The sequence below is a fragment of the Carassius carassius genome, chromosome 5 (genome assembly GCF_963082965.1).
Source record: "Carassius carassius chromosome 5, fCarCar2.1, whole genome shotgun sequence".
NCBI classification, from domain to species: Eukaryota; Metazoa; Chordata; class Actinopteri; order Cypriniformes; family Cyprinidae; genus Carassius; species Carassius carassius.
The window spans coordinates 10,434,079-10,455,713 of record NC_081759.1 but is presented as its reverse complement, the minus strand read 5'-3'; the positions used below and the strand labels follow the sequence as shown (position 1 = coordinate 10,455,713).

The window sequence follows — 21,635 nt, the reverse complement described above, 5'->3', positions numbered from 1 at the left end:
GAAAATGTCTAAATGTAGCAATTGTCGTGCACCTTTAGATCTGCAAAATAGTGACTGATGATGATTTTGCAGCAGAATGATTTATTTGAACTAAGGATATTGATATTAATCAAAGTATTGCATTATGTTTATGTTGCTCATAGTGCTTAAGCTTGTTCACCAAGTGGGAAAAATATACACTAAACACTAAACAACAGTGATATTAGTCCAGTTCGGTACTGTACACAAGTACAGTAAGAGACAGTTAAAGTCTTCCTTTGGTGTGATGTCAGCAGTGTTGGGGAGTAACTAGTTACATGTAACGGCGTTACGTAATTTAATTACAAAATTATTGTAACTGTAATTAGTTACAGTTACTACGAAAAAATGAGTAATTAAATTACAGTTACTTATGAAATTTTTAACGATTACAAAGGGGATTACATTTGAATGTTTACACGCATCCACATACAGATTTAACTGATTTATTTCCCAAATTGCACTGACTATTCTGAGACATACCGCCCTAATAATTTCTGGGATGCGGAAATACAGTCTGGTTCATAGAATCCAGTCATAAAAATGAAATGCCTAACGCGGACGGAATATGCCACATTTTGGATGACTAAATCAAAAGTAGGTCAGTACACTTGAATCAAAACATGACATGGACTAGTGTCTGTGAATATTAAGCCACAAAAATGCAATATATGACTTGCACATTCTGCGTGTCTGTGGAAATCAGGCGCGGACTGGACACCGGGAGAACCGGGACAATTCCCGGTGGCCTGGCAGCCGATTTTGCCCCACTATTTAATATCATTATTGTATAATTGCCTGCCGAATGTACTAAAGCGATCATTTGCGAATCCGCCATTTGATAATTAAATCTCTAATAAGTCATGAATTGTTAGTCATGACTCGCGCGCTCTCCGCGCCTCCGCCAAACGGTTTGGATCAGACTCAGAGTAATCAATGCGAGAGAGAGAGAGCAGAGCAGAACTCCTGTTCAGGGTTTCAGGTCAGTTTCATCTGTAAAGATGCTTTTTCGTCTTTGTTTTTTTTATTTATTTAATCAAGCAGCAGCACGTTGCTCATCAGTCATCACTCAAAATACTATATAAAGGACATCATTATTATCTGTTGAAATGTTACAGTAGTAATTTAGCTGAAAAAAATTCAGATTTTTTTATAGGTTTAGGGGGAGCTACGACAGACAACAAAACAACCCTTACGAAAATTAACATTTTAATATTTATCTATAAATCCAGAGAAAATGGTTACTATTGTTTAACTGTGATAACCAAAAATGTAAAATTATTTTACAAATGCATTTATTTAAAAATAAATACAAATCAATTTGCAAAAAAAAAAAAAAAAAATTAAACAAGGTTATTTTACTTTTATATAGGCTAATAAAATCATGGTTAATTTTTGTAAGGGAAAAATATGACTCGTGTACAGTATTAGGATTTTTCTATAAAGATATTGTAGTATTGTAGAGTATTGTATTGTAAAGTATAGTTTTGTTCAATCTTGAGTATTAAAGTCATGAGAGAGATGGATAACAGGGCAAAATAAAGAGACTGAAGAGAAAAATGGAAGTGAAGGTGCAGTTCAGGAGAGAACTTTTAATTATTTTGCATGTCCCCAAATTAAAGATTTAAAATAGATAAAAATCGTTAGATAAACGATTATAGATAAAATAGATAGACGAAATAGATAAAATAGACGAAATAGATAAAATAAAAAATAGTTTGGTCCATGAATTTGTTTGTATGAGTTTGAATTTTCCAGTCTGAATTTTTTTCCCAGTCCACCCCTCCTGTAAATTAATGGCAAAGACATGGTTTCATTTACTACACATAGGCCTACTGAAGCTTGCAGTGTTTTCAACCTCTGCCATCTCAATATAGGAGTACACGAGCACATAAACACAATTTCTAGAACTGCTCTGTGTCACTTCATGTGCATTTTACTTATTTTGAGAAAACTATCATCATATACAAAGAGACAGCAAAAACACCAATGTTTAGGAGTTTATTACACAGAATACGTCACATGCTTATTAGATAACTGTATTTAAGTTGATGTATATGCTTTTATTTATTATTCTTTAATTTTCACAAATTTAGAAAAGTAATCAAAAAGTACTCAAAAGTAATTAGTTACATTACTTTAATAAAGTAATTGAAAAAGTTACACTACTATTACATTTTAAACAGGGGAACTTGTAATCTGTAACCTATTACATTTCCAAAGTAACCTTCCCAACACTGGATGTCAGTCTGCTAAATGATACTGAAGTGTGTGATGTCTAAATAGCACTCAGCACTCCAAGTAAGGACCTAAAACGTATATGGACGACACAATATGATATAACTGTGTTTATATATATATATATATATATATATATATATATAAATATATATATATAAACATATATAAACATATATAAATATGTTTATTTATTATAAATATATATATATATATATATAAATAACAGGCCTACATTTTTTTTGTAGGTTTTTTGAATTACAATTTCTATAGGGATTTTTGTGTAGTTTTGTGAAATGTGTGTGTGTGTGTGTGTGTGTGTGTGTGTGTGTGTGTGTGTGTGTGTGTGTGTGTGTGTGTGTGTACTCAAAGAGAGACGCTTTAAATCATTACATTTGATAAATCTTTTTGTGGTGCCTTAGAGAAGAACACTTATTTTGATGTGTTCATTTACAAAAACACATATAACATACTTAAAATATAAACTGTAGTGTCTTTTTAATATTACATTTAAAGTTCTTTGTAATTTAATGTATTTTAAAAGTACTAAATTGTATTTTTAGTATTACAAAACATATAAATACAAATCTTTTAAAATGAAATTTACATTACATATTATTATTATTAAAATATATTTTAGTTTACCACAAATACTGGTCAGTATATTTGACAGTATACTTTAACCACATTTCAAAGGCAAAGTAATTATGAAATTATATACATACTGTAGATACTGTAGATTTTTTACTCAAAGTAAAAAAAAAAAGCACACTAAAAATATTTTCATTAGATGCAAATATAAATTATAACATATTTTCAACAGCATTTAACATTCAAGTAATTGTCTAAAAACATTACAAGTATATATATTTGAATAATATGTACTCTTTTTGAAAGTATACTAAAGCTGAGTTCTTTTTCACAAGGGTATCCCTTTAAGAAAGAGAACTGGCAGATAATTTGATGACAGTTAGGCAAGTGTGAATGTTAGTCAGTTGAGTGCACAACAATGTTGTTAAGCGAACTTATCTAACCTATGTAACTCCAAAATTAAAAGAATGAAAACTATGATTTATATTTTGCATAAAGAAAATTAATCATATTTTAGGACCACAATCATTTTAAAGTGTTATGCCATTATGTTCATGACAATTAAGCGCATTCCCATCCCCACCCCCAAATTCTCATTACTGTAATGCATCCACTTTACTTTTGAGACTGAAATTCTCATTACTGTAATAAACATAGTTGGAGTGTGTGTAAGGCTGGCGAAAGCTAAGTCTTGCTCTGACCACGGCATGACGTGTGTATACATGACTACAGATGTCAGATGACAGAGAATACAGCTCTGGGATAATGTGGCTTGTAATTGCTTGTCTAGAGTGAGTTTCTTGTCCACAACACACATTCCAGCCAATCAGAATCTAGAATTTAGACAGAACATGGTGAAAAAATACATAAATAATAATGTCAAATACGTTATACGTTGTTCCCCTTGACAATGAGATATTTTTTTCTCATTATAGCAATGAGAATTTGGAAGGGAAATGCGCTCAACTGAAAATAATGTCACATTGTAAAATAATAATAATAATAATAATTTGTTGATGGTTATAAAATAAGATTCACCCAAATACATCAGTAAAAAAAAAAGAAAGAGAAAGAGAAAGAGAGAGGGCGCTCAAGTTATTGCCAAACAAGCACGACAACAGCCTGATATTATGCATTAACCAACCAGAGAGAAATTTTTGTACAAAGATAATAAATTGATGCTGGGCAAACTTACAGTCTGATGGTGTTCTGTTGGGTAATTGTGTGTATGTGGGTGCGTTGTGTGTCAGGCTGGTGAAGAGGCACTGGTTAGATGCTACAGTTTGCTGGTGGTGGTGGTGCAGCGGAAGAGGTCAGTTGTTAGCCACTCATTTCATTTTGTTCTGGCCACAATCTAACCTCATGCAGAATCTTCAAAGTCACCCTGCAGAAAGAAGCAGAGAGAATAATTATTGTAAGCAGATTTTTAAAGACATGTAGTTCAACATGGGAGAGTTAACCTTTTCTGGCTAATAAAGTTCCATATATTAACTGTAGGCTATATTTTTTTAATTAAACGGATCCCCTTGACCATTAAAAGAATACTAGAACAAAGATATTGTTTTTCTCAGAGGATGTGGCTTGTCATTTTGTCTCAAATTTATGACTTGGTCTGGATAATGAAAGCTCTAAAGGCCCATTCATTCCAAGAATGATAACGATAACTATAACTATAAAGATAACATTCCAAAAATCATTTCAAATTTAAGTGAACAGCAGAGTTCACACCACGACTATAATGATTGGAATCACTTTCAGAATTATTATATTTTTACAGCTGATGAACGATATAAAAGACTGACAGCTAATCAGACTTCATTCAAATTTAAAGGGCTTGCGCATTTGAAGCAGGATACATTATGGAGAAGCAAACAGACATTGCACAGCAAACATAAAATTACCTCAGGATCATGCTGATGACATCTACTGGCTGAAGTCGTGTAAATGCAATAAGAACTACGAAAACAAACAGTTGTTGTTAACTGGTGTGGAGGCAATTATAGTTATCGTTGTATTTATAGTTATCGTTATCACTCTTGGTGTGAACAGGCCTTAACAGATGCAGGTAATCACACATGCTCAGTCAATAATGTAGTCTATTCAACATTATACTTTAATATTTCCTGTCCTTAATTTTGACTGGTGAGTAGCCATGTTTTATTTGCGGTAAAACAAAGTAATTTTTTTAAAGGACATTAAAACATGGAACTTTTTGTAACGGAATATGTAACAGAGGCATATGCGCATATCAGCAGTTACAGATTTGAATCTGTAGCAGGAAATATAGTTACACACAAGAGGATTTCACTGTCAACTGTTGTATAAAAGCATATACTGTATAGAGCCATATGGCACTCCTGCTTTTGTAACAAACAAACTAAACACAGTAAAAAAAGTAACCCTGCAATCACCTAGAATACCTCGGTAACCTCATAATGTAGCAACTCCCGAGTGACCACCTACAATACCCTTGCAAGTGCTACAATTACAATTTCAGAGATAAGAGTACAGAATCTCATTCTACAGTTTATTTCGAAATGACCATGAACAAACTCATTGGTTCCTGCAGTAGCTCAAACGTGCTTGTGTGACAAGAAAGAATTAATGCTGCTTTCAGAATTACAACTATGAGATACTACGAGAGTTTCCTAATTTTTTCCATAACAAATACATCACCTTGTCTTGTCGTTTTGTTAAAGTAGTGCCTATTTAAGTCGGCAAAAAAAGAAAAGGAAAATATTGTAGCCGACTCGCTTCCTGACCCGCATTTTTTACAAGTAGTAAATGCGTCGCCCCTTTATATTAATTAAATTACTTAAATAACTATAGCCTACAGGATAATAAGAGTTATGACCGCACACATAACCATAGGAGAGGAAGAATTGTATAAACTTGTTAAATCATCTAAACCAACAACATGTATGTTAGACCCTATACCATCTAAGCTCCTGAAAGAGGTGCTTCCAGAAGTCATAGATCCTCTTCTGACTATTATTAATTCCTCATTGTCATTAGGACATGTCCCCAAAACCTTCAAACTGGCTGTTATTAAGCCTCTCATCAAAAAACCACAACTTGACCCCAAAGAACTAGTTAATTATAGACCAATCTCGAATCTCCCTTTTCTGTCCAAGATACTAGAAAAGGTGGTATCCACACAATTATATTCCTTCTTAGAGAAAAATGGTATATGTGAGGATTTCCAGTCAGGATTTAGACCGTATCATAGTACTGAGACTGCTCTTCTTAGAGTTACAAATGATCTGCTCTTATCATCTGATCGTGGGTGTATCTCTCTATTAGTTTTATTGGATCTTAGTGCTGCGTTTGACACAATTGACCACAACATTCTTTTGCATAGACTTGAATACTTTGTTGGCATCAGTGGAAGTGCATTAGCATGGTTTAAATCGTACTTATATGACCGCCATCAGTTCGTAGCAGTGAATGAAGATGTATCCTATCGATCACAAGTGCAGTATGGAGTACCTCAAGGCTCAGTACTAGGGCCGCTACTCTTCACGCTTTATATGTTACCCTTGGGAGATATCATCAGGAAACATGGTGTTAGCTTTCACTGTTATGCTGATGATACTCAACTCTATATTGCTTCGCAGCCCGGTGAAACACACCAATTTGAAAAACTAATGGATTGCATAGTTGATATAAAAAACTGGATGACGAGTAATTTCTTACTGCTAAATTCTGAAAAAATAGAGGTGTTAATTATAGGACCTAAAAACTCTGCTTGTAATAACCTAGAACACTGTCTAAGACTTGATGGTTGCTCTGTCAATTCTTCGTCATCAGTTAGGAACCTAGGTGTGCTATTTGATCGCAATCTTTCCTTAGAAAGCCACGTTTCTAGCATTTGTAAAACTGCATTTTTCCATCTCAAAAATATATCTAAATTACGGCCTATGCTCTCAATGTCAAATGCAGAAATGTTAATCCATGCATTTATGACCTCAAGGTTAGATTATTGTAATGCTTTATTGGGTGGTTGTTCTGCACGCTTAGTAAACAAACTACAGCTAGTCCAAAATGCAGCAGCAAGAGTTCTTACTAGAACCAGGAAGTATGACCATATTAGCCCGGTCCTGTCAACACTGCACTGGCTCCCTATCAAGCATCGCATAGATTTTAAAATATTGCTTATTACTTATAAAGCCCTGAATGGTTTAGCACCTCAGTATTTGAATGAGCTCCTTTTACATTATAATCCTCTACGTCCGCTACGTTCTCAAAACTCAGGCAATTTGATAATACCTAGAATATCAAAATCAACTGCAGGCGGCAGATCCTTTTCCTATTTGGCGCCCAAACTCTGGAATAACCTACCTAACATTGTTCGGGAGGCAGACACACTCTTGCAGTTTAAATCTAGATTAAAGACCCATCTCTTTAACCTGGCATACACATAAAATACTAATATGCTTTTATTATCCAAATCCATTAAAGGATGTTTAGGCTGCATTAATTAGGTAAACCGGAACCGGAAACACTTCCCATAACACCCTATGTACTTGCTACATCATTAGAAGAATGGCATCTACGCTAATATTTGTGTGTTTCTCTCTTGTTCCGAGGTCACCGTGGCCACCAGATCCAGTCTGTGTCCAGATCAGAGGGTCACTGCAGTCACCCGGATCCAGTACGTATCCAGATCAGATGGTGGATCAGCACCTAGAAAGGACCTCTACATCCCTGAAAGACAGCGGAGACCAGGACAACTAGAGCCCCAGATACAGATCCCCTGTAAAGACCTTGTCTCAGAGGAGCACCAGGACAAGACCACAGGAAACAGATGATTCTTCTGCACAATCTGACTTTGCTGCAGCCTGGAATTGAAATACTGGTTTCGTCTGGTCAGAGGAGAACTGGCCCCCCAAATGAGCCTGGTTTCTCCCAAGGTTTGTTTCTCCATTCTGTCACCGATGGAGTTTCGGTTCCTTGCCGCTGTCGCCTCTGGCTTGCTTAGTTGGGGACACTTCATCTACAGCGATATCGTTGACTTGATTGCAAATAAATGCACAGACACTATTTAACTGAACAGAGATGACATAACTGAATCCAATGATGAACTGCCTTTAACTATCATTTTTGCATTATTGACACTGTTTTCCTAATGAATGTTGTTCAGTTGCTTTGACGCAATGTATTTTGTTTAAAGCGCTATATAAATAAAGGTGACATTGACATTGACATTGACATAAGGCTTGTCGCTTGCACCATGCACCATGTCGTATTCTCCACCATGTCCCACAGAAAAACTGCTTTTGCATAAAATGCAAAAAGCTCTCTCTGCTTCGCCATCTACAGGTCTTAACCAAGAGTAGGCTATGTAGTGGTCCATTCGCTATTAAAAGTGCATCTTCTCTTTTTCGTGGCCACACTGGCCATGGCTGCTTAACCTGACCGAACAGCGCGCGCACTCTCCAATTTGAGATTGTTGAGGAGGCATTCGTGCACCAGTCAACAGTTTGATTGACGTACAACTCAGCCTATCGACTAACGCTTTTATTGCTCTCCTCTAAACTATTAGACATAAGTTAACAGTACGCCTATGGACGTATCCGTGTATTTATTAGGCAGGGTCGAATGAAAAAGCGGGACAGATGCTCAATTTGAATGAGGCAGGACAAAGGGTAAAATTGCTGTACAGTAGGCTACAACAAAGCGGGACAGATGGTCACTCTATTCGCGCCAGTTATTCAGCCAATAAAGTGTAGGCCTATGTATTTCAAAATTGTGTCTAGTACTATATAAATTACAAAGGTATTTCAAACGACCCGACCGACCGCGACCCGACTCGTAACCGCAGGCAACCGCTCATTTCGGATCAACCCGCGCATCACTGATGCTTATCAACCAGTGGAATATCACATTCTATTATTTCTGACAACAAAGCACTTGAATGTAAAATTTCCGATAACATGTGAAGGCAGCATTTCTTCATTTAATGTCATACGGCCTTAAAAATGTAATTTCTGTTAAAAAATTTATAAATTGCTCTTTTGTATTGTACGTTTATCATTTCAATTAATTAGACATGCTTTTTGATTAATACAATTTAATTGAACCATTAACACAAAGTCTAGAAGAAGAGTAAAAAAAACAGAACAAAGAAAAATTTAAATGGTAAACTCAATTTAGAAAAATAAATAAAACAGAATTTAAAAACAGGAAATGTAATTTTTCCAACAGTACTTTTAAATTTGTTAAGTGGAATTGTGTAAATTGTAATGAGACACACGCTTTCACCTCTTAACATTTGTCCTGTAATAGGTTCACCCTCAACTGATTAAGAGTTAGTGTCATCTGAAATCCTCATAGGGGTTGGCATCAACCTTTTTATAAAAAGGTTATCTGGTAACATTTTATAACATAAACGTAAAATAAAAAGTCATAATTTATTGATAACAAATTATATTCTTCCTCCAAGAAATGTAGCTCCTCAGCAATATTTAGCAGAATGGTTACCAAGCAACACAGATGAGGTTACAGAAGTGTGTTTATAGATTATTTTACAACAGCATCGAACACTGCTCAGCCAATCATAATCAAGCATCGAAACTATCTGTGTTTAATAGTTGTATTTTTTATTGTCATTTTTATGGATTTTTTTTTTTTTTATGAAAACCAGCATAAACTTAAGGCAATACCAAAAATACTACCATAATGAATATAGACATCATATACACAAAATATTATGATAACATTTTTAAAATACAAAATATAAGTATAGAACTTTAATAATAATAATATTTACCTAAAATTATTTTAATTCCAAAAGTGCAAAATTAGCAATGCAAACTTAGACCTAGACCATCTCAGCATTTATTGCAGCATATACAGCATAACTCTATCTCAATCACAAAAAAGGGAAAGATTAAAATCCAGTTTTACAGGATTTACAGTTTTACAGTTAAAATCCTAATGCACACAATTATTTTATTTTTTTTATTTGACCAGAATTAATGCAAAACTAAAGCAAAACTTTCCATCATGCGTCCATAAGGAATATCACATAATAAAACACCAGTTCTTAACCCTATGCACTATGTAAACATACAGTATAAAGATATGGTTGTAACACTGTAACTTCCTGTCTTTTGCCATTGAGGCAGGAAGCAGTTCCCCCTGGGTTATCACAAAGACACATTTGTGACAGACTTGTGGACACACTTCACCACCAATTACAGGGTCAAACACTGCTGAAGGAGAAATCATATGCTCACTGGGCCAGGTGTTATTATGCAAGAGAGAGATGAAAAATGGTCAGCCCGCCACACCCATCCTTTCCCCACCACAGCCGATCACATTCCCAATCCACACACACACACACCCACACACACACACACACACACACACACACACACACACACACACACACACACACACACACATTCTCTCTGAGGTAAAGATAAGTGACACTGCTGATTTATTTAATCAATGAAATGAAAGTCTGGCCTTTTTTATTTCACATAAACTCCAATCATGCAAGCCTAGATAATATTTACTTTCCAGACATGTTATGAATTCATACAATTGCTGGGATATGTGTTATGTTTACAGTGCAAATACTGCAAATTATACAAATATTATCTATAGGCTACATGAAATATATATATATATATATATATATATATATATATATATCTCCTGGGAGAAATATATCATAGGTAGTTAATATGACAAGATGAGGGTAAGATAATACATATATATCAAGTGTGTGTGTAGACGTATATATGAATATATATATATATATATATATATATATATATATATATATTAATAATATATTAATAATGTAGGCCTAATTAATAATCATAAATAATATTTGATGAATAATAAACCATTATTCATTTAATCATTATTTCTTACCCCAATGATGTAATTGTATCTTTCCATGTCAAAATAAAAATATATTTTTAGTCCACAAATCCTTCATTAACAAACAGATCAAAAAGTTGATATTAAACATAACACTTTGTCACAGATAACTACTTTCCAGAGACGCAAAATGGTATCAAATATAGCCTCAAAACAGTTTTGACTGACTAAATATTATACATTTTTTATATTTTTGCACCATATTTGTGAAAAAATTATGGTAGGTGGTCATTTTAAATCAAACTAAACTTAACATATTTTTCTTGATTGCACTGTAAAATATTAAGACATTTTTACACACAGATTTAAATTATAAAATTTACTTCAGAGAATATAACTGAGCTCAGCTTGCTGAATTAAACAAGCAATATTGTTAGGACATTTGACAAATCACACCGGCACACTAGAGTCGAAAAAAATCATATTTGCAAGATGACCAATTAAAGAAATCATGACAGCATGAAATACACAAGTATTCTATTCTGAACACAGGCTTCTTCTCTCTTCCTCTCTCCACAGCTAACATTATGCACATTCTTATAGCACACTCTATTGTAAAGGATTAGTTTACCACCAAAAATTAAGATTCTGTCAATATTTACTAACCCTCATGTTCCAGAGCAGTTCTTTTTGGCACACAAAGGGGTAGGATTTTAAACATTTGTACTGGTCACTCTTTTATATGCAACAGCAACGAGTAAAGCTTCAGAGATCATAAGAGGACCATACAAATATCAAAAATATAGTCCAAACGATGACTAGTGACTTGAGAAAATATTTAATAAAAATTTGTTCGACGAAAACGTGTAATTGCATGTATTATTGTTATTATTCACACTGTACATATTTAACAAATCATTAAAGAATTATAACTATATTATTATTTATTTATTTTTTTTACAATACTAATATTTATAATTGTCTTTTGTTTGCTTTTAAATGCTAAACCATAAAGCTTTTATCATGGTGGAAAACCACAGGAAAACTTCTCTTTTGTAATGCTAATCATTTGTCGACCCAAACTCACAGCACTTGCACAGATGAAGTTTGTGTGAGGCAGATTTTTCCGCGAGCCACTGAAAACACTGTTACCGTGAGCGACTCGCGTGTATAGAGATCACAGTGCAGCGCTTCAGATGCCATATTTATATAATTACAATGTTGTCTTTACAATTTGATAATCGCGCCATATCATCATCCTCAGGCATTGTTAGAATTAACAAAAAAAGTTATCGGCCTGTAATACTGTCTCATATACTCGCCAATTCAATGATTTGAAGTCTTTTGAAGTCAAACTTGCCATTCCAATAGCCCAAACTTGAAATCATTATTCACAGAAAATATTATGTCCAAATTATTGCAGTTCTGGTTGGTGATGCAGAAACACTGATACTGCCTTACCATCATTCACAGACTACAAGCACTTTGCAGGCCATGTTCTTCCACAAGAAGAGCTTAGTATACATTTTGATTTATTTTGAAAGCTTAACCTACATTCAAAACAAGGAAGAGGACAGGCCCAGTGTGACACTGTCAGATCGCAGCATTTCAAACGTGACTAAAAGCCCTAAAAAAAGATACAGTCCTTGGAGATTTGATGACCCTTTACATTGCCTAAACTCCACTGCTTCTCCTTTCCCTCTCTCACTGAAGTGGTTAACCTGAGATTCGATTTAGTCTTTGTCTAGACCAGTGTGTCATTCCCATGTTCTGGCTCTGTGAATGGATCCAGCATCAGTAGGTCACAGCCACCATACATCGAGTCACAACAGCATCTGCGGTGCTATCCTCACAAAACGTTATCACCTCTCTCTTTTCTTATTATTTCTGTAATAAGCATTTATTCTACATGATTGACAAATACAATAATTTTGTCACTGAAAGCAAAAAACATCTTAGATGCTGGAAAAAATGTGGAATATGTGATTTAATAGATAGATCCGACTCTGGATAAGCCGCACTCCAAAGATGCTGTAAAATTCGCACAGCGATATTCGCACACCTGTGACCACACATCATTCAAATTCTATATTAATGCAGCAAGTTGCCTTGTTGCTTGGCAACCGTAAACAGCCTACATTATTGCATTCCACATGCACAATTTTTTAATTGATGTACAATACACAAAACAGCACACTTTCATTAAACCAATAAATCAATTTTAACTTTTATGATTTGATGACTACATTAAACATGCACATACTGTATAATCAGTAATATGACAAGCAGTGTAGTATGACTTTTTCTGGTTGATATGACCATTAACCAAAAAAATAATAATAATAATAATAATACAGTAAGCAGTATGTGTGTGTTTCTTTCTAAACAGAGTTATGGTTTGTGTTTAGGGCTGGGCGATATGGCCAAAAAATGATCACAGTAGAATTTTTCATATCAGTCTATATTGATGATTATCACAGTAGGCTACACATTTTCATTTCTTTCAAGTTCAAATGCCGATTTTTGCTCTTTACGTGTATTATACTACTCTGTATGGTCAGAACATGACAAACACTTCACATTTTCTAATTCTTTACACTTTTAAAGTCATTTTCCTTAAATATCTTAATTTAAAAATTAATTTCTTTGTTTCTGTATGTTATAACTCATGATATTGTTTCAGATTATGAAACAGGTTTGTATTTTATTGCCTGATTGATGACGGGCAGGCAGCAATCCTATTAGCTTTTGTGTATCAGAAATGCACATTTGCATGCACAGTAACTTGAGTTGACAATAGTAGCTTGAGTTAGGATGCAGCTGTGAATTTATGCTCATTATCAAAAACAGTAATATCAGTAAAAATTGCAACAACCTCATATTTATTTGGTGGTAATTATTTTGTTTTGTGTTTTATTAAAATTGTTCTCCCATAGTAGCGTACATTTAGATCATGATAACCACAGTTAAAAGCACACATACAGTACATCAATACTATGGTAAAAGTATAACTATATAGTTTCTAGGTATTTCTATGAAAAATAGTAAGTCTAAATACACAGACACTATATCTTAATCATAATTTTTCTTATTATTATTATATTCCATTACTCCTTTCATACATTTGATACATGTCTACATTATAGGGATATTTCACCAAAATGAAAATTTTGTCATTGATTACTCACCCTCATGTTGTTCCAAACCTGTACAACTTTCACATCTTCGGAACATAAATTAAGATATTTTGGATGAAATCCAAACGCTTTCTGGTTCTACATAGACAGCAACTCAACTACCAAGTTCAATGCCCAAAAACATAGTAAGGAAATCAATAAATTAGACCATGTTACAACAGTGGTTCAACTGTAATTTTATGAAGCTACAAGAATACTTTATGTGCTCAAAGAAAAAAACAATTATTCAGTTACTCATTGATCCTGGTCATTCTGCTGCCATTCATGAGAATACCATGACATATGCCTTTGGTGCTGATGATGCAGGAGCTGGCATTCTGACACAGAACATGCATACGCTGCACCTTGTTTACAAGCAGAGGAATGCACACGTATGCATCATGGTACTGTTGTGAATGGTGTCGGAGACTGACCAGAAAGAAAATAAATAATTGAATTCAGTTTTTATTTTGTTTATTTTTTTATTTACTTTTTTTCATTTAAAAAATATTCTCGTAGCTTCATAAAATTACAATTGAATTACAATTTTCATTTCCATTCATTCGGATCTTAATTTTTGTTTTAAAAATAAACAAAGCTCTTACAGATTTGGAACGACATGAGGGTGACTAATTAATTACAAAAAATAAAATAAAAATTGGGGTGAACTATTTGATCAAATTTTATATGAATATCCAATATTTCTGCCATAATACTATGGTGTAGTTAGTGTTACTAAAGTAAATCCATGGTAAATGATGATGATTTGTACATTAAATTAAAAAAACCCTTCTGACTGTATCATTGCGCACAATGTTTTTTCATGTTTGTCATTTGTGTTCTTCACTGAATTTGAGCACTTCACACTGGATCTGTTAGTCTAGTGCTGTTTAGTGGCTGTGTGAATCCATCTGCTCTAGTAAGCTCACATTGTGCTGCGATTTGGACTTTGAGTCGAGCGAATAAATGGTCTGTGTGGTGCGGTTTAAATGAGCAGCACTGTTCCATTCCACTCTTTTGGCGCATAAACATTATGTCGAATATTTATCAAGTTCTCGTTACTGTTTTATCAAGGAAAATTATATCACGATAATTATCGTTAGCATTTTATTGCCTGGTCCTAGCATGCATTGTTCAGATGTCTTTCATCATTGCCATTACATCTATGCCGTTACATCTATGTATAGATGCCACATTCGACCGGTCCAGATACACTGATGTGTTTGGCATCTTGAAACGGTCTATGTCGTCACTCACAATAAGAGTCAATGAGTTTCAAAATGCAACAACTGGTGTAAAACCAGATCAATTTAAATTTCTGAAGAAATGGGATAACCTTTCACAGTGTGTTCTGAATATGAATCTACTTAATATACTTACACTTAAGTCAAAGTAAAGCTACCTCCTACTTGGAAATAACGTCTAGGATGCTGTTTGAAGTAACATTTGACCTGTGAACTCGGGCCAGATCAATCAACCCCGACTTCAGCTAGACGTGTCACTTGACATCACAGCATAGTGTGGAGTTACCTCATCTCAAATTTAAAAACATTACATATTAATTTTATAAAATGATACCTTAATTGTTTGCCTTTTTTCAGCTGTTTTCAAAATGAACAAAATGAATCAGTAGGTCAGTATTTTAATGTGATTCATGTGATATGGTTTAGGTTAGGGTTTAGTTGTAATGGTTAGGTTTAAGGGTGGGTTAATGTGGCCTTCATGTGCTATCAGAATTACAGTAATTACAAGTTTGCTAATAGGAAATTAGATGTGAATGCCTCTCAAGTCATATTAACTACTGGGAAACTCTGAGATAATTTTGATACCAGAGTTTCTGAGTTGAGTGGGCCATGAACTTTAAACATGGTGTAAGGGACAACCATTGCTGCTGTCAATGCTATTCTTAATTAGTTTTACCCACAACAACTACATCATGTTTTCTAGTCACATAAGTAGTGTATGTATAGGCTATATATAAATGATCATTTGAAGCATATTGTATGTTTTATAAATAGCGAAATAAGAATGTATTTGACTGAAACTCCAGAATCGTCATTAAGCTGACATTCTAGAGCAGTGAATGTTTATATCATTGTCAACCAATGGGATGCTACATTTTATTATTTCTGACAACAAAGCACTTGATTGCTACAAGTTCAATCACTTTCTTCATAAGTGGGAAATAGTAAATTTAGTGAAGTGAAGGCAGCATATGAGATAGTGTAATTACAGATGTTAGATGTAACTACAGAAAATAATTACAGATGTAATCAAATGAAGATATTAAAAAAAATATGTAAAATAAGTACATTGTATAAAAAGATTAACTGAAATGTTAGTACATAGTAGTTAACAACACAATGTAAAGTGGGTCTGCGTATTGCTTTAATCAATCTTTTTAAAAGCTCTTCATGTTATTCTAATTGATGGCTTATAATTGAACTGTGACAAACAGTCATTTCTAACAATATACAAATAAAAGGATGAATTGTTGCCAGGGAAAAATAGACATGGCATATGACAATCTGTGTACAGTCATTGTAGGTATCTAGGTTTTCTTTTAATAATTCGCAGTGTCCTTAGAAAAGGTTGATATTTGTACGAAAGATTGATGTTTGTTTCTTGAAATACTGGTTTTATTTACCCATGCATATTTTCCATTGTATTTACATGCCTCTAGCAGACAGCACAGATGCATGCAATTAAAAATGTTTTTTTTTTCTTCAGAGATGCAACACTGAATTTCACAGATAACCTTTCCACAAACAATGCAGTCTTTGAATTCTCAAAATCTCATAAATTTTTCATTTGCCCATAAGACAAGACTACTTTCTAGATCTTTTAATTGGTCTCTTTCATATGACCGAAAACACAAAATATAGATGGTTAAAATGTTGAAAAAAAAATTAAAGATGGATGGCTTTACAATGTCATAAGCCTTGTCTATGATACACCATTTAAGTTGGAATGTACAAGCTGTTCTCTTTGCCAGACCACACCATATTTGCCTGATATCCGAGTGTGTCTGTGTGGAGAGTAACCAGTAACCGTCAACACATGCCAGGTGCCAAACCTCCCCCTTACTCACCAAACTCACTTGCTAATCTGCCTTACCAACAACTAGAATTTATTATATTCTTGTGTGAATGTAAGAGTGAAAAAACATGATTAAGATCAATTACGCTCTGCACCAAAACCGAGAAATCTCAGACAAAGTTGTTTGTTATTTTCTTTAGTAAAATGCTTAAGAACTTAAAACCTGTAGAACTTGTTTGTTTTTAATCTATTTTTAAATTGATGGGCTATGTCTATCATAACAATGCTTTGCTTTGCTCATTGTATGTGTGCCGTTTACATAATGTGTAGTATGCACATTTTCTGTACAGTATAGGCAATATACTACATTTGTCAAAATGCGCAGTAAACAAAAGAGCACATTCCATGTTATACTGTATCCCACAATTTGTATCAACTTGACTTTCTATGTGCGGTGTGACAAATTAATCATATGTAATATTAGTCACTATTTTACACATTTTTGTGGGATGTTACATACACCAAATTCAAATGTACTGTATCTTTGTGTGATGCAAGCACATTAGGGCTGTCACTTTTGAGAAAAATCTAATTTGAACGGATATCAAATATCATGCAATATATTTGAATATATTTGAATATCTACGTGCCTGCCCCTCGCGCATAAAAAAAATCAAATAAAACACTGTAGCCTAAATAAACATTTTTTTTAACCTAATGTTTGAAACAGCAGGTTATCAACTTAGAATATCAACTTATATGCCACAATGCATATCCCACAACATTAGGCTAAATGAAAAAAGAAAAGAAAAAAAACGATTCAGACAAGGCCAAATCAATAACGTGACAACTTAAACAGCAGCAAGAGTAAGGCATATAGCCTAGCCTAATTCATTTCGTAATATTGTTTGCAAGAAACACCAGTCTATCAACTTGATCTGGATTAAGTGCGGCTCTCTTTTTATTTACAATGTTCCCCACGGTGGAGAACGCACAAATGTGCCTGCCTGGCTACTAGCTATTATTTGTTTGATTTGGTCATAAGCTTATGCTACAATACGTCTAGAGTGCCCTCTACTGGATAATATGGCAAAGAATAAAATAATAAACAAATGGTCTAATCATAGACTGTAAAAAATGCGCTTCACATGGCATTTTAAAAAACGGATATTTTATTTATAGTTCGATTACGGATATTTCACGTCATGTTCGAATGCATATTCGAATATTGAATAAAAAGTGACAGCCCTAAAGCACATGCATGCAAACTCACATTTGTTGCAATTAAAAATACAGCATTCTCTATAGCTGGCATTATCACATACTGGAGACACTGACTTTTTTACTATCACAGCCATGTAAGAGCACACAGTATGCAAAAATGAAAATCTGTCCCTGTGTTCAGTTTCATTCTACTTTGCTAAATCACCATTAGTCGCTGCTGCTCATGTCACTAGAAATTGCCAACTCTTATAGAAAAATAAATGATGTTCGGTCACTCTGTGAATCACTGACAGTCTGAACCTCCTCTTAAGACTTTTATAACTAGAGTGCCTGCATGCTAAAATTACTATGTCACATCTCACAACAGCAAAGTCATATATAATCAACATATTAAAGTATAATATATCTTCCTTCAACACTGCACTAAAGAAAATAAACATGACCACTAAAAAAGTCTTCTATAGATCAAAGCAACACTGACCTTGGTCTTTATGGTTGTCTTGTCTAGTGCATTGCCAACCCTCACAGATTTATCCTATTACAGTGCATTTGTTTATTAATGAGATGTATAATACAAACTCGAACATACAATATTAGCCACTCATTCCCCTGTGTTCTGATCAACAGGGTTGTTTTTTCTGATTGTTACACCAGTCTATGCTTTATTGGAGTTTGTGCCCTTGCATTACAATGACAAAAGTAATCCCTCCCCATATTGCTGCAATGGCACAGTCATTGTGTAAGATAACATTACAAAATGCCCATGAACTTCAGAAGTCAGTAACATAACCCAGATATGCCTCACATTAACCCTTTATGCAGTGATCACAGCAAATTTGAAAGTCTTAAAGTAATACTCACAGTGAGAAAATTAACACTTTTTCGGGGTTTATATAGGTCCACACTAAAAAAGAGTTAAACTAACACTTTAAATAGTGTTACTTTTTTTTACACTTGCATTGAGTAAAAACAACACTGTAAGTGTTCAACATTAACACCATTAGTGTTTTCCCTCCCCCTCATTTACACCAAGTTAGTGTTGAAACTACACTAGTGGTGTCAATAATCTTAACACCAAGAGACTTATTTCCACACTAATGTAGCGTTCATACAAACCCTGATTAAGGAAATTAAAAGTAATCTGTAATCGACTAAAAATAACTGCATGAAAGAAAAAAAAAAGTCAACAAGCTGTATCATTTTGAAATTTTATTTTTAACCCAGATGTAACAAATACACCAACACAAAAGAAGCTGCAATATATTCACCATCATCTGACCATAAAGACACTGCAGCTCAAAACGAGTGTAGAACTTCAAGCTGTTAACACTTTTGAGAGCAGGGCTTCCACGTAGGACAGGTTGAAGACTATTAAACTTGAAAAAGTTCAAATGCACTCATGGAGCTGGCTAACGCAAAGGAATGAGGCGCTTGTCCACAACGACGCAAGTGGTCTCCTCCCCTCAATCTTTGACTGGTGGCCCTCCCTCCCACTTAGATGGCCTTCAATTCTCGTGCAGGACTGAAAAAGAAATTAGATTAAATAAAACCAGAAAAAAAAACAAATGTGAAACGATAAATGCACAATAAAACACCTATATAACACCTTAACCCAATACGTGCCAAAAAACCCAGTTGATATCACGCTTTGTATTACAGCGAAAGTAATACGTAATTAATTTCCTCACCACCCCCCACAATTAATTTTTTTAATTACATTTGCTGATACACCCTCAGCCAAACCAAGCTATGTGACTGACTGACTTCATTTGAACAGTCGTACAAGCACATCCGAGAGTTGTAGGTCAATATAATGAAAGTGAACATATAGAATCAGTTAGTCCAAAAGGAACATTTAGACATTATGCCAGTGTCTAGAAAATACGTGCAGAGGGGTGAATCCCAAGGACCATATGATCAAAAACCACTGCATTTAAACATTTACAATGACTTTGCACCAGTATTGTTAGTTTTACCTTATGGAAATGAAGTCTGTCTACAGCCTGTTGGACTGATCTTGGTCTTCCTCCCTGGAGCAGGAGATGCACCTGCAGCTGGACAGATGACATGTCACTGTCCCAATCTGAATGAGTAGATGTTTAGGGGGTGGTGGGCGATTTAGAAAAACAAAAACAAACATTTAGTGCTCACAACAAGCAACCAGAGCAAATATGAAATTGACATCCTCACAAATAATGCCAACCATTTTCAGATCCTTGTCCACCTGCTGCTTTTAGAAGACACCACATTTCTGCTGTTGAAGTAAGAGACTGGGCGTCAATGAAGATCTTTTGCTTAAATGCGGTCTCCCACCTCTCAAGAAGCTTGTTGGATGTTTCAGCATCGAACAGCAGACCAAAGTCCTGATTTATCTAATGACAAAGCATATTACAAGATTTCTAAGGTGACTTCATCCTTTACCACCAAAATGGATAGAGTCAAACTTAGTAATTATACCACAAAAAAGGAGCACAAAACTTCATGTCCAAATAGAATGTGTTACAAGTACATCAACAAAAGATTCTTACATAGCCCTTTGTTGAAAATGGGTCTCTCAGGCCAGGACAGAGAGAAATAATGGCAGGTGGGGATCCTCCTTCAATGTAAAAAGAAAAAAATACATATAATGCTAAACTTAATATTGTTTTCTACACCAAGTGCCAGAGCTGTACATATTTCTTGCATCTGTACACTTTAGTCTTACCCATGAATTTCTGTCATGTGACTGACTACATTAACAAGCTGACATCTGGTGCTTTACAATAGGGTTTCATTAGTTAACATGGACTAAGAATGAACAATACTTCTACAGCATTTAATAATCTTAGTTTAATGTTCATCTCAACATTTCCTTTTACATTATAAAAATCAAAAGTGGTATCTGTTAACATGAATGCACTCTAAACTAAAATGAACAAAGTTATACTTTAATACTAAATTTAGTAATTGTTAGTTTGCACATTAATGTTAACAAATGAAACCTTATTGTAACGAATTTACATACACAATCCCTATATCTCAAGCATAGTTCCTATAGGACTAAATACAATTCTAGGCAGTAGCACAAGATTCTTTGCTTACCTTCAGTGAAAAAGTCTTGCAAAGTGACATCGCTGTGCAGTTTTAATAATTACTTCACTCCTTGATGAACATGACGAAAACTGTTGGTCAAGAAAAATGCAAATTATGACGTTGTTAATGTTAAAGAAAATTCACAGAGCCGCTCGCCAGAAGCCCCATTTGTCACCCCACAAATCTCAGCATAACATTAAAGTGAAATTGCAGCAAATTAATTGTAAACTAATGCATCTACTATTGCAGACACAAATTGCAGACGTCAAACACTTGTTTCATTTAATGAGAGAATTCTTATTAGTTCCCTCTTGAGAACGGTCTCTCGACATGGCGTTAACGCCTTGGGGGACTCCCTTCCTTCCTAACCTACCTGAAATCCTATTGCACAACGCCAGTGAAGTTGCAACTCTCACTGGCCAATGCCAGCCAAGACGGCAA

At 34.4% G+C, this 21,635-nt stretch overlaps 1 protein-coding gene across 2 annotated transcripts in view; it reads right to left on the bottom strand.

Moving 5' to 3' along the window:
- LOC132140775 (zinc finger and BTB domain-containing protein 20-like) overlaps positions 1-21,635 on the bottom strand; it is a 62,661-nt gene that overhangs the window by 10,735 nt on the left and 30,291 nt on the right. For both annotated transcript variants that reach the window (XM_059549740.1, XM_059549741.1), the window contains exon 2: positions 4,043-4,231. The gene's annotated coding sequence lies outside the window, so the exon portion shown is untranslated. The remainder of the gene's footprint in view (positions 1-4,042; positions 4,232-21,635) is intronic.